The sequence below is a fragment of the Macaca nemestrina genome, chromosome X, assembly GCF_043159975.1.
Source record: "Macaca nemestrina isolate mMacNem1 chromosome X, mMacNem.hap1, whole genome shotgun sequence".
NCBI classification, from domain to species: Eukaryota; Metazoa; Chordata; class Mammalia; order Primates; family Cercopithecidae; genus Macaca; species Macaca nemestrina.
This window is the reverse complement of record NC_092145.1, coordinates 42,855,028-42,868,718: the sequence shown is the minus strand read 5'-3', so window position 1 is coordinate 42,868,718 and position 13,691 is coordinate 42,855,028. Positions and strand designations below refer to the sequence as shown.

Sequence of the window (13,691 nt, the reverse complement as noted above, 5' to 3'; positions counted from 1 at the left end):
TGCTTACAAGCTTGAGGAGACTAGATAGAGAGGTGGACCCATTTTCCTAACAGAGATATATTCTGAAAGTTCTCCTACTGCCCTTATGTCAAGTGTGTGCCATATTTACAGGTCTTATTCTCCACAGCTACATACCATCAATTGCATAGTGCTGTTATCAGCCCAGCACAGCCAGGTTCTGCCTCCTGCCTAGTGTCTTATCACATTTTCATTATGACCCAAATGTCAGCACAGAGTAGTCTACTTTCTGTCAGATTAAGAAACCACTTATTCTGATGCGACTTCAATTCTCAGTCCTGCAAAAATGAAAGGAACGCCTTTTCATTGGAAGGCCTGACAGAACACTGGTGCCAATGGCTTGGTTTAATTACTGTTTTCCACTGATTGTGCTGCCCACCAGTCCCAGGTGTGGCATCAAAGGGATGCTTCCTGGCCAAAAAGGAAAGCTTTGTCTTAGCTGCTCTCCCACCCCCACCCTTACCCCAGCACCACCAAAGCCCTTTGGAGAATGGACCAGAGTCTACAGCATCAGCTCATTATGAAGTGACATTCCAGGCATTCCAGAGATTAATTGGCCACTGTTAAGACAGAATAGAGGCCATGCAACAGCCAAGCAGGGAAACCACACACATACAGACAAACGCAAACATACACACTTTTTATTTCAAAACAAGGCAGAATTGAGTCCTACAAAATGCATAGGTAAAAACCAAATACCATATACCCAAATGAGGAATATTCCTCATAGTGATGTGCATTAGCATTCCCCATGGCACTGGCCACTTTTGTCTTGTATGAGAGTTATTCATGTCATCTTATTTGTCCCCATATGCTTCTGAACTGTGAAATCCTTGAGGGTAAGGTCCATGTCTTTTTCATTTCTGTTATTTACTCACAGCACTTAGCATAAGGCCTGGCTTAGAGTGGGCACTTTATAACTGTTTATAAAATAGAAGCTGTGGCAGAATACAGAAAGATGGGCAACAGAAGAGGAAGTGTGGGGCAACTTTCAAATCTGGACCAAGTGTCAGCAATTGAATCCAAAGTAGAAACAAAGCAATTACAGAACAGAAGAAATGGTGACAAAAGAGCATAAAAATGGGCAGACTGCAACTCTGACCAACATTTGAGCTGGAAGTGGCCTTTCCCTATCAGCAAGAATTACAGGACAATTCAAACTGCTTATGTCACCTGCCATCGAGAAGACTTTTTAAAATGAGAAGACATTAATGAAGACAAATAAAATGAAAAGGAAAATATCATCTCAACCTTTTCTCAGTTCCACATTTACATTTGTGCTATTCTCCCCTCCTTCTTCCCTCTGCCTATGAAATCTTATCTATTCTTTAAGGCAGAGTTCCACAGGTCTCCAGAATGTTTTTGAAATTAATGTTTTGTTTCTGGTCTCAATCCAAATAAGCTGTGCTTTGGGGAAGCAACAGACTCATGTCTTTGATGTAAGTCAACATGTCTTCTGTTTCTCTTCTTGATACTCCAAACACCTAGAATAGTGTTGGACCTACTATAGGGACTTAATAAATATTTGTTGTTTGCCTGATTCATGGTGAATAGAAAACTGACTCTACAGACTGCTGGAGATAATCCCTCTCCTGTGGAAACAGTTTTAATTTGGCTTCATTAAATAAAAAGCTAGGCTCTTCTCACACAGAATAGCTCTATTATCCTTTGGGGATTGTTTTTCATTGCCTAGTGGAACAGCAAGTCTGTTATGATTAAGGAATAGAAGGCTTATGTACCTCTGGTGTGGGAAGTTGGAATGAGTGACATAAAACTCTTCAGTGAGATGACTGATGGTTTATGTTTTCTCTTTAATCAAGAAAAAGGGACTGGAAGGTATGGAAGAAATTTTAGATCCCATAACTCTTGATTGTTAAACAACAGTAACAGGATTCTGGCTTATTTCAAAGAATGATCAGAGGCCACACAGGGATGACATACTAAAAGATGGCAAGAAAATTGCAGGGAGTAGGACATGCTCAGAGCACAACTGATCAAAAGTAGGGATAAAGAATCCTGCCAGGGAAGTAGAGCCCAGATGATCAAAACTGTGGAGCGAAGAGGAGCCCAAATTCCAGAATTTTCCATATGTCTAACACAGGACAGTGTGGTAGGTAGCCTTCTAAGATTCTCCAGCCCTTGCAATGATCTCTGTCTTCTAGGATTTGCATTCTTGTGTAATTCCCTTCTGTTGTATAATCTACTCCCCTAGTTTGTAGACTGGATCTAGTAACTTGCTTCTAACTAATAGAAAATAACAAAAATGAGGGAATATTACTTTTGAGATTCAGTTATAAATGATTTTGACTTCTAGTGTCTTTGTAGACTTCCTCTTGCTCTCCTCTGCTTGCTCACATTGATGAAGCCAGTTTCCATGTTACAAACGGCTCTACAGAGAGGCTTACATGGCAAGGAACACAGAGCATCTTCTGGCTCTGGCCCACAGCCAGTGAAGAACTAAGGCCTTCGGTCCAACCGCCCCCAAGATCTGAATCCTACCACCAACCCCTGAGTAAGCTTGAAAGCACTGTCCCACTAGAACGTGGAGGTACCTGTGGCCCTGGCCATCAACTTGTTTGCAGACTTTTGAGATACTATGAGTCGGAGAACCAAACTAAGCCACCCTCAGATTCCTGACCCACAGACACTGTGCAGTGATAAATGTGTGATGCTGTAAGCTGCTAACATTTGGGATATTTTGCTACACATGGTGGAGGTATTAGTCTGTTGTCACACTGCTAATAAAGATATACCTGAGACTGGGTAATTTATAAATGAAAGAGGCCTGACTCACAGTTCCACATGGCTGAAGAGGCCTCACAATCACGGCAGAAGGCAAGGAGGAGCAAAGTTACGTTTTACCTGGCAGCAGGCAAGAGAGCATGTGAAGGGGAACTGTCCTTTATAAAACCATCAGATCTCGTGAGACTTATTCACTATAATGAGAATAGCATGGGAAAAACCCACCCCTATGATTCAGTTACCTTTCACTGGGTCCTTCCCGTGACATGTGGGAATTATGGGAGCTAAAATTCAAGATGAGATTTGGGTTGGGGCATAGCCAAACCATATCAATGGATGACTGATAAAACAGAGAAAGCAGCCTCTGTGCTCATGCAAGGGTGAAAGTGAAGTGGGCTTTTAACATTTTGAGGATACAAGTGGCAGCAAATATTAGATTACAGGCTGATCATTACAAGGCAGCAGGGAAGGGGACTATTTTAGAAACAAGATCCTATCAAAGGCCTTTGTCCTTTACCTATCATTTACCATGGACGCATAATGGAAACAGAATCAAGGACATAGAGAAGGATGTTTCAACTAAGATCCAATTCTTTTGAGTAAGAAACTCAAAGGAATTCACAGCCTGAGTCAGTATCATGGTCTAGTTAGCCCAGACATCTATATTTACCAGTCACCTGGAGGGACAGAAATTTTCCCTGTGACCTCTTTCACAAGTATTCACTTGAATCACAAGGACCTGGGTGGGAAGGGGAAATAGAAGGTCCCTATTAGGTTTGTAGCTTCCTAGATGTGCTGTGTAAATCACAGAGGAAGTCAATAAGGAGACAAATGAAGAATATTAACTTGAGCAGGATGGTGAGAGGAAGGCAGAGTGTCTGCAACAGTTCCTGAACCTGTTCACTGTTTACTGGGATAGAAGTTGGGGGATGATGTGAGGCAGGATGAAAGTCAGAGCTGAGACAACATGCAAGTGCTTCCAGTACCTATGCTCCAGCTACCTTAACTCATAGGTTTATTTGATCTGTTGAAATGGGGTGGGTGGGGATGGGGTGAAAGAGATTTGCAAAACTTGGGCCCTAAATGATGCTGCCTTGTTTTTTATTTCTAGTCCTTCTAGAGCAATGACAACACAGTGCTTTATGCAAATCATCACAGACACTGCTACAGTGCCAGTTCTCTACTGGTCCTACTTCTCACCTTAGTAGCCCTGCCTCACTGTCTTTTGTGCCCTTTCACAATAGTAGGAAATAATTATCCAATATATTTCATGTTTGAACTTCACAAGAAGCCTATGGAGTGGATAAGGAAGGCATTGTTGTTCCTATTTTATGGATCACCAAATTGATACCCATGAAGTTAATCAACTGGTATAAAGGTACACAACTAGTTAGTGGCAGAGCTGGTGGAGAAGACAGGTCTTTGGACTTCTAATGCAACACCCTTCTGAAAAATTATTGCATGTTGCTTGGGAAATTCCTTGAGAAGAAAGTGTTACAGAAATGTCACTGCTCATTACTGTATAATTGTACTGGTCCTTTCAATAAATAAAAGATTTGTTTTTCCTTTCTGACCTAGGTAATGACAGAAATGGTTTCATGTATGCAATACCAATAAGCCCTGATTGTAAGTTTCATGTTGCATTGGATGATTTCCAGAGGCATCTAATGTCATTTAGTCTTTGAAAGCATTTTCCAAGTAGCAATCCACAATATATCAAAAGGTATTCCTCTAAGGGAAGGTACTATGTTTATGTGATGAGAACCTGATGATTTTAACAAAGATAAACAGATTTCCTTACTTCAGGGCTTCTCGGTGCCTTATTAAGGATAATATGCAAAGTAACAAGATCAGTTTTAAAACATGCAGCTTTACCAAATTTATTGCAAATTTATTGGAATTCATTTTCTCAGAGCATCTTGAAAGACTGGAATATATCAGAATATAGTTTGGGAAATGTTGGTCTATGAACTACATAAATCATGCTTTGAAAGTTTATTATATTAATACACATGTCCTGGAAACCATGAAGAAAAATGATCACACCAAACACACAAAGTCTTCTAGGCTGTGGCTTGCTGGGACTCATGTAAGGAATTGCACATTGGAACTGTTTTAAAATTTGTTTTATTTCCAATAACAAGGAAAAGCTCTTCTCTCTTAACTACGAGTGAAATGAAGTGGAGTTTGAAAAGCGACCCAAACACTTAATCTCTCCACTGAGCTGGCACCTGTCTATCCCAGCATGCTTTCCGAGCCCTCTGTTCAGGCCCTAAACAATTATAGGCTATGCTCCATTATTCAGCCAAATATCCCAGGAAGCTTCAGAGTATGGCTAAGCTTCTGGACTTGGTATGTTTTGAAAGACATAATCCTGGGGAAGAAAGGAAAGACCAGTGTTAGGCCAATGAATATAACCCAGAATATAATCCTGGACTTACAGTTGACTTTTTTCAGATGTAGGAGATGAGCATAGGCATAAACTGTCTTGGTAGACTCCTGAAGGGTCTCTGTGTGATTTTTCTGAGACTCTTGGTTAATCTGACATTGGAAACAAACATAATTACACAGTGTTTTCCAACACAGCCAGATTTATTCCTGCTCTTTCTCCCATCTTTTTGGAAAACATGGTATAATTCCTAAGAGCAGTTGCTCCAATTGCTTTCCTTAATTTGGGAGTGAAGCTCTGGCTTAAAAGTCCAATTTCCCAGAATATTAGAACTCAAGAAGACCTTGGAAAGCATCTAGACTTCTTGTAACTCAATTTAATTCTAGCAGGAATTGTTTTTAAAACTCAAGGGTAAGAGTATTGCCTTATAAGAAACTGATTTGGACATTGGACCCCTACCCCCAACCCCTCCCCAACAAACAGACACTAGTTTCTTATTCTGAATTGTGTTCTGAATCTAGCAGACAGCAACTACTCCAAATGTGAAAAGGAATGGTTTAAACTAGAATGGTGGTATTCAAATGTCTGCCTATACTCCGAAAGCAGTAATTAAATGGCCACATGAAAATCACTGGAGGCATTGTTTAAAAATGCACATTCTTGGTTCCTTCTGCCAGATGTATTGAATAGAATCTCTAGAAGAGGAGCTTAAGAATCTGAATTTTTAACAAGTTCTTCAAGTGATTTCAAGGCTTAGTCAGGGTTGAGAAGCCAATAGAATAGATGATCTACAAGATCCCTGCTAGACCTAACATTTATAGGTTCCTTCATTTTATAAAAAAGAGAGAGACACAGATCCACCACCTATCACATGCCAGGAAGTTTCCTAGATTTGCAGCCTTTCTCAACCGAGGTTTCTCAACTGAACCACAGAGCACAGAAAATGATTTGTGTAAATATCATTTTAATTCTCCTAAGGATAGTTCATAATGAATAACATTATACATGCATAGGAAAATAATGAATGTGTTATATACAACAGTTGCCTTACTACATTAGGATTTAGTTCTCTTAGGTTTGATAAAGGCTATTAGTAGAGAAACAATTTGTGAAGAACAAAGTCTCTGAAATAGAATGTGTCTATACTCTAGATGAGTGAGCTATAAGATGGTGCCTCCATTTGCCTGGCAACCTGAGTGACTGTGAAACAAGTCCCCTTTTTTTCTCCCTAGCCTATATCAGCAATATATAATGATCAATAAACAAATCACTGTTGAGATTTATGGGTTAGTTTGTTACCACTGCACAACTTAGTCTATCTTGAGGAAAGCAGTCACACTAAAAAAATTGGACTTTGTTAAAACATAAAGCTATTGAAGAGTTTTGGGCAGGATAAGTCACATAATCAACCATACATTTTTCAAAGGTGAGTCTGACTTCAGGGTTGCAAACAGATTGAAAGACAGCAAGAGTCAATGTAGGAGGATCAACTTGTTAATGAAATAATGATTGAATTAATGTGTTCAGCCAAAAAACAATTATTTTAAAACTCCTCTATGACAGGCATGGTGCTAAGTGTTGAAGACACAGAGATAAACAATATAATTATAGGTGGTGTTAAATACTATAAAGAAAAAAACAGGGTGCTATGAAAGAAAAAGGAGGGGCTTCCTATTTTATATAAAAGTATCTGTGATCGCAATATAATGCGGGCCACTTTTTAAATTTTTTAGAAAGCATCCTGGTTGCTATAGGCAAAATGAAAAGGCTGTAGCAGCACAAGAATGAGCTCATGAAGTTTAGGTGATCCAGGCACCCAGACCTAGAAAAGAAGGAAGGTCAAGGAACAGACACACCCTGACCTACTCATTTGGGAGAACTGAGTGAAAGTCTTGAGCCTGGGAAGCTCTTAGCCAGTAGAGAATTTTCCTGAAAGCCCTGTGCAAAAATATTCAGAGAAAATGGGAGCAGTTGATAAAATTATCAGGCTTGAGTGTACATAATTTTCAAAACTCATGTAATTGAACACTAAGGTGTTGTGTATTTTATTGTGTATAAATTATACCTTAATACATTAAAACAACTGCATTCAGACAATTTGCCTTAACTTATAGTACTTTCTGATGAAGAATAAAATGTGAACACAACCATGTTTTTATGTTCTACTAAAATCCCAATGAAAAAAAATTGACTTAGGTAAATTCCAAGTTTGCTAAAGCAATATCAATTATTCAGAGAGAGGATGGTAATGCATGAAGTGATTCTATCATTTCTGATTGTTTACATGGCAACTAAAACCTGTATAAACCAGCTTTTTGATTATTAAAATGTTTTTATCCAGACATCCAGATGGCTACTAGGCTGTCAATCCTTCCATAAAGAATGGGCAAGATCCACTACTGGTATTAAGAAAGAGATAAATAGGCTTTGTGAATGTGCCCCAAACATGAAGGAATACACACACACACACACACACACACACACACACACACACACACACACGAGGCCTACATCCTAACCCATATGAGAAGAAAGCTCCAGTTTTGTTCCTGACCACAAGGCCATTTGATCTATATGCTGAGTGATTCGTGGTTGAATCTTTCACCTACCGCTATCCCTCTTCCATCATAATCATGGTTTCCTTTTTCCATCATCTCCTTTTGGGATTTCTTTTCCAAGGGAAAATAACTTCTATGTCAGGAAAAAATCCTTCATCAGAAAACTGCTCAGGACTGATCCCTACTTCCAACCAGTACCCTCATAATATTCACACATACTGGGAATCAGGGTCAACCATGGCTGACCTATGACGTATGGCTGAAGAATCGGGGTATAGACTATGCCATGAACCATACACACATAGTATGCTGAATTCCAAGTTAAACAGAGAGTCACTGGCTCCCATTAAATACTTTTCTATCTCTTCTTCCGAAGGGAAAGAGCATTTTGTAAAGTGAATTGCATATGGGGTCTTTTCTTTTTCTCAATATTTATATTTTGGTTTTTTTCTCAGGTTTTTTCCTCATGCTACATAATCTTATTGGGTTATCTCAGCCACTCCTCCAACTGTACCTATTACAAGTAAGCTAAAGATTCCTGAATCTTTATCCCTGATTTTAATGTTTTTCCTGAGCATCAGACTCAAATATCTGAAAGTTTATTGTGCATCTGTGACAAGATATCTCACAAAAAACATCAAACTCAACAACTCTGTAATTAAAGCCTTAATATCTTATCTTAACTCTTGTTCCAAATCTGTTTTTATTTTTGAATTCTTTGTCTCTATATTAATAGTGGCATCCAGTCACCAAAGCTATAAATCTAGGATTTATTCAACTTCGATTTTTTTTTTCCTTTCACTATCCCCTACCACCACTGCAATTATTTGCTACATTTTTCCAATTCTATGTTCTAAATACCTTGTTTATCCTTTCCTTGTACTTATCCTCAGTATTGCTGCCTCAGTTTAGGACATTAATATTTTTCATCTGCTGCAATAATCTCCAGTTACTCCTTTAGTCCATCATTCACAGTATTGCATCAATGATACATCTAAATATATATTTGTTAACTCATTTTCCTCTTTCATTATACTGTGAGCTCTTCAAGGGAAGCAACAATATCTTATATAATTTTATATCACTAGTACCTTGCATAGTGTTTGGCACAGAATAGGCAAGCTGAATGATAAACGGATAACAGGAAAAAAGGAAGAGGAGTAGTCCTCTGTCCAACTACATTTCTGAAAGATGCTAGAGGTAAAATGGTGAATAAAACAGAACTCGACTCCTTTCTTTCATCACAGGGAGGAATCATCATCACACTTTGTCAGTTAATTTTTCTGAAGTGTCTTCTCTATGTGGCATTTTCCCTCATTCCTATTGTCATTGTGCCTTGAACTTTTGGTACATCATATTGCAATGATGTGTTTATGTGACTGTCTCTCCCAGGTGCATCTACAAGTTCTGCAATGTCTTATTTATCTCTGTTATCCTAGCACCTAGCCCAGTACTTGGCATACAGTAGATGATCAATGAATGTGGAATTAATGAATCAAGTAATGCAGCTCAGCTACCATCCTCCTGTGGCTAGATAAGGCCATGGTCATTCCTTTTGCTGTCACCTTTCCTACCCCCACAGATACACCAAAAATCTTGAGAGAGCTCTTATTTCCAGAGCTTTGGGTATATCCATATCCACCTGACTTCAGGTGGCAGAATCCCTTAGAGGTGAACTTGATATAGAGACCCATGTATGCTGGCAATCCTTCTGAAATATTACAGTGTATTCCCCACATCTAGCTGAATGAGTGCATGGTAAATGTGGGCATATGGCGAATAGTAGCTTCAGACTGACCTGTTGAGAGTCTGCTTTATCAAGCATTCATCGCAAACAGGAATGTTCCAAATAGAATCAAATGATGTGTCACTTTTTTTGGATTTTTTTTTTATTATACTTTAAGTTCTAGGGAACATGTGCACAATGTGCAAGTTCGTTACATATGTATGCATGTGCCGTGTTGGTTTGCTACACCCATCAACTTGTCATTTACATCAGGTATTTCTCCTAATACTATCCCTCCCCCAGCCCCCCCCACCCCCAAACAGGCCCCAGTGTGTGAAGTTCCCCAATGTGTGTCCATGTGTTCTCATTGTTCAGCTCCCACCAATGAGTGAGAACATGTGGTGGTTGGTTTTCTGCCCTTGTGATAGTTTGCTGAGAATGATGGTTTCCAGCTTCATCCATGTCCCTGCACAGGACATAAACTCATCCTTTTTATGGCTGCATAGTATTCCATGGTGTATATGTGCCACATTTTCTTAATCCAGTCTATCATTGATGGACATTTGGGTTGGTTCCAAGTCTTTGTTATTGTGAATAGTGCCACTTTTGATCTTTGCTGGTTTAAAGTCTGTTTTATCAGAGACTAGGATTGCAATCCCTGCCTTTTATTTTCCATTTGTTTGGTAGATCTTCCTCCATCCCCTTATTTTGAGCCTACGCGTGTCTCTGCATGTGAGAGGGGTCTCCTGAATACAGTAAACTGATGGGGAAGAGATAAGCAGAAAAGAGAGAATGAAATAAATATCAATGCAAGGGTTACCGTAGTCTGGATTTACCTAGGACATTCTCATTTTATGCCTGTTATAGACCAATTAATAACTGCTCATAATTATGTAACTTCAAAATTTATTGTGATTTAGAAGGAAATTATATGGTTATTCGATAAAGTCCATTATTTTAAAGAGAAATACTTTCTATTTTTATAGCTTATTATAATTTTCATTAGACTTTTTCATGCATAATCTTCATTAATATTTACAACAACTTTATGGGGTAATAGCAGGTGCTATTATACTTTTTTAACAGATGAAAAAACTAAATCAAAAGTACATTATTTTTTCTGAAGCTAATAAACAGCATAACTGAGATTTCTATTTTTTAGTTGTGTGTTTTCCCAACTATACTGCTGTGCTGTCCCCATTCATTCTCAAGACATGTGTTCAACTCTAATGACCCTAGTAATCAGCATAAAGTTCCCAGGTCTGATAATGTACAATGCTTAGCAAAATGATTCTTGACCTACAGACAAGGTTCATACAACCTGTGAGAAGTAAAGAAAAAAATCCTCTGTAGGTTAAAATGATGAGGAAGTATAGGGTTAGTAGAACCATACCTTATGCAGTGGTAGTTCCAATCAGAGGCAGCCAAATCTTTTATATCAAAGCTGGTGCTTAAATATTTGGCCTGGCATGGTTTATTAACTGAGTCCAAGTAGACTCTTGGTAAAATAAAAACTATAAGAAGTGTGGTATCACGGCTGGTGTCTTCCATGCTAATGCCCTGCCAAACACATACTGTCTTTGGACCCTAACTCAGCTCATGTTGCCCACTGCCCTCTAGATGGCCAACCTACCTCTGCAGTAGGATCTACAATGTCCTCTCACTAAAGCCTTAATTTTCAATTACAGCAAGTTAGAGCTAGGTAGTAGATGAAAGGGACCTGATAATCTAATTCAAGTTACTCACTCTGAGTGGAGAAATACCAATTTGAGACTTCCGCCACTTAGTGGTATTTGTACTTGGAGAGAACATACAGGGGATTTTCTAGTGTCCATTTCAGATTCCAGTTACAATCCATCTCATCTGACTGTTTGCTAAGAAGGAAACAACAGTCCAGCACATTTGTCAGTAAACCTGGAAACCAATCCTGCCAAAGCAGAAGGTCGGGCAAAGATGAGGTCACAGAAGTATTGACCAATCCCCATGCACCAAAAATGTCTCATTCTTTTAAGGGAGGGGGGTCTTACGGCTTGTGCAATCAGCACAAGTTTAGAAAACAGCAACTGCCAGCTCTGTTCATGGATCTACTATGTTTAGTCTATATTGCCATAGACAAGTTTTTATACTTGATTTGTATTCATTTATTCATTCAACAAATACAAGGTGCCTACTATGTATAAGTTCATGTGGAAGGTGCAGGTGATGGAGCAATGAACAAGACATGGTTTCTGCTCTCAATAAGCTCATAGTTTGTTTGAGAAAGCCAACAGGTAAACTAATAATTATAACACAATGTAATTAGTGCTATTCATTTATTTGTTCAAGAAACATTTATTGAGCACCTTATAAAATGTATATGACAAATACTTCACTAGGCACTGCACATATATTGGTAAGCAAAAAAGATAAAAGACATCTTCCATATATTGGTTCCCCCAGCACCTTACGTCCAACATTCTGTCCAACACAAAAGATAGGTCTTGGCTAAATAAATAAATAAACTTTCAGGGCATAATTCACCCTTAAGGTTTTTGCAGCGTTTTTTTCCTAAGTATTAGAACACTCCCTTTAAAGGAAATCTTGCCTGAAAGCCTAATATATCAAATAAATGAGAGATGGGGGAAGGTAAAAACTGCCATCTAAAAATTAAAAGAAAGAGCAATCTTCTGCTTGAACTTGGAGTGTGAGCCCAAGAACTCTGCTCTAGCATCCTATTTAACAGCCCCCAAACCCCCGACCCAAATTCTCTTCTACCTCAAAGCAGTCCGTGAGGCATTTCAGGAATATGAAGAAACCAATGAATTAGCTTGCTTCCCATATTATGGTTCTCAACCCAATAGTAAAAGATTTGTCTGAACAGTTTGCTAAATAGATCTATTACAGACATATTGAATCAAACTCTGGGGGTGGGACCCAGGAATATGTATTTTTAACAATTCCTTCCAAGTGATTGTGATACCTATTTTAGTTTGAAGACAGTACAGAATAAGCTTTCTCCATAAAAGTGTGTATTCATTTCCTGTCACTGCACAATCAATTACCACTTAGTTTTTTATGAGTGGCTTAAAACAACACCTATCTACAGAACTCACAGTTCTGTAGGTCAGAAGTCCAGGCACAGTGTGACTGGGTTCACTGCTCAACGTCTCCCAAGGCCAAAATTCAGGTGTCAGCTGGGCTGCATTTTAATTTGAACCTCAGGATCCTCTTCCAAGTTGGTGTCGTCATGCCAGAATTCACTTCATTATGATTGTAGAACTGAGGTTCTTATTTTCTTGCTAGCTATTAGTCTAGGACTGCTCTTACCACCTGCATTCCTTGCTATATGGCCCCTCCGTGTATAGTAGTTAGGATCCTGACTACCATAAAAGGCACCTGTATCATTTTTTGGAAAACATAGATACTCTCAGTTTCTCCTTGAGATTTTATACCAGAGTAGTGAGCCAAAAACAATGTAACTTACAGGGAACCCCTGGGGTCTCATAATGGTTGGAATGCTGAATTTCAGTTACATAGCAACTCATTCTGGGGAGTAAGATGGGTAGTCATGACGTGACAGGAGGCTTGGAGGAAAAGAAAAAAAAAAAGCTGCATCCTGAAGTTATCATCACAGGACAGGGCTTAATAGTAATAGTAAATAGCAACCAGCATTGTCTGCATTGTGGTTTTGACAACAAGAAAACAAAAGTTTAGGAACCCATGCTCTAAAGCCATGATTCCAAACCCTGTCTTTCCTCAGCAATACATGAAGCCTCACCTCAGTCCTACTGAATTAGAGCTTAAGAACTTAAGCCTCATTTCAAACCTAGTGAATCTTACTGGTAAGAACTTGGACCAAGATCAAAATATCTGTATTTTAGTTTGATACCTTCATTGATAAATTTTCTTACCTTATTTAAATTGATACATAATATTTTACACATTTATGGCATATATGTGATATTTTATTGCCTACATAGAATGAATAGTGATCAAGTCGATATTTGGGGTATCCATCATCTTGAGTATTTACCATTTCTATTTGTTGGGAGTATTTCAAGTCCTCTTTTCTAGCTACTTTGAAGTATACAACATATTTTTGCTAACTATAATCACCCTATTCTGCTATCGAAAATTAGAACTTATACCTTCTATTTAACTGTATGTTTTTACCCATTGACAAACCTCTCTTTATTCCCCCCATCACACCCACGTACTTTTCCCAATCTCCGGTGTCTATCCTTCTACTGTCTACTTTTATGAGATCAACTTATTTAAC

At 38.6% G+C, this 13,691-nt stretch overlaps 1 protein-coding gene and 1 long non-coding RNA gene across 3 annotated transcripts in view; both read right to left on the bottom strand.

Annotated features, from left to right (window-relative positions):
* Positions 1-13,691, bottom strand: part of LOC105490486 (LHFPL tetraspan subfamily member 1) — a 257,433-nt gene that overhangs the window by 46,859 nt on the left and 196,883 nt on the right. The gene's annotated exons all lie outside the window — the stretch shown is intronic.
* Positions 3,823-13,274, bottom strand: LOC139360760 (uncharacterized). Of its 2 annotated transcripts, none has more exons than XR_011618225.1 (3): positions 12,526-13,274; positions 11,180-11,360; positions 3,823-5,134 (listed from the first exon to the last, which is right to left on the bottom strand). It is a non-coding gene; the product is annotated as an uncharacterized lncRNA (long non-coding RNA). The 2 variants fall into 2 exon arrangements; XR_011618224.1 differs by having other exon boundaries at positions 11,180-11,307.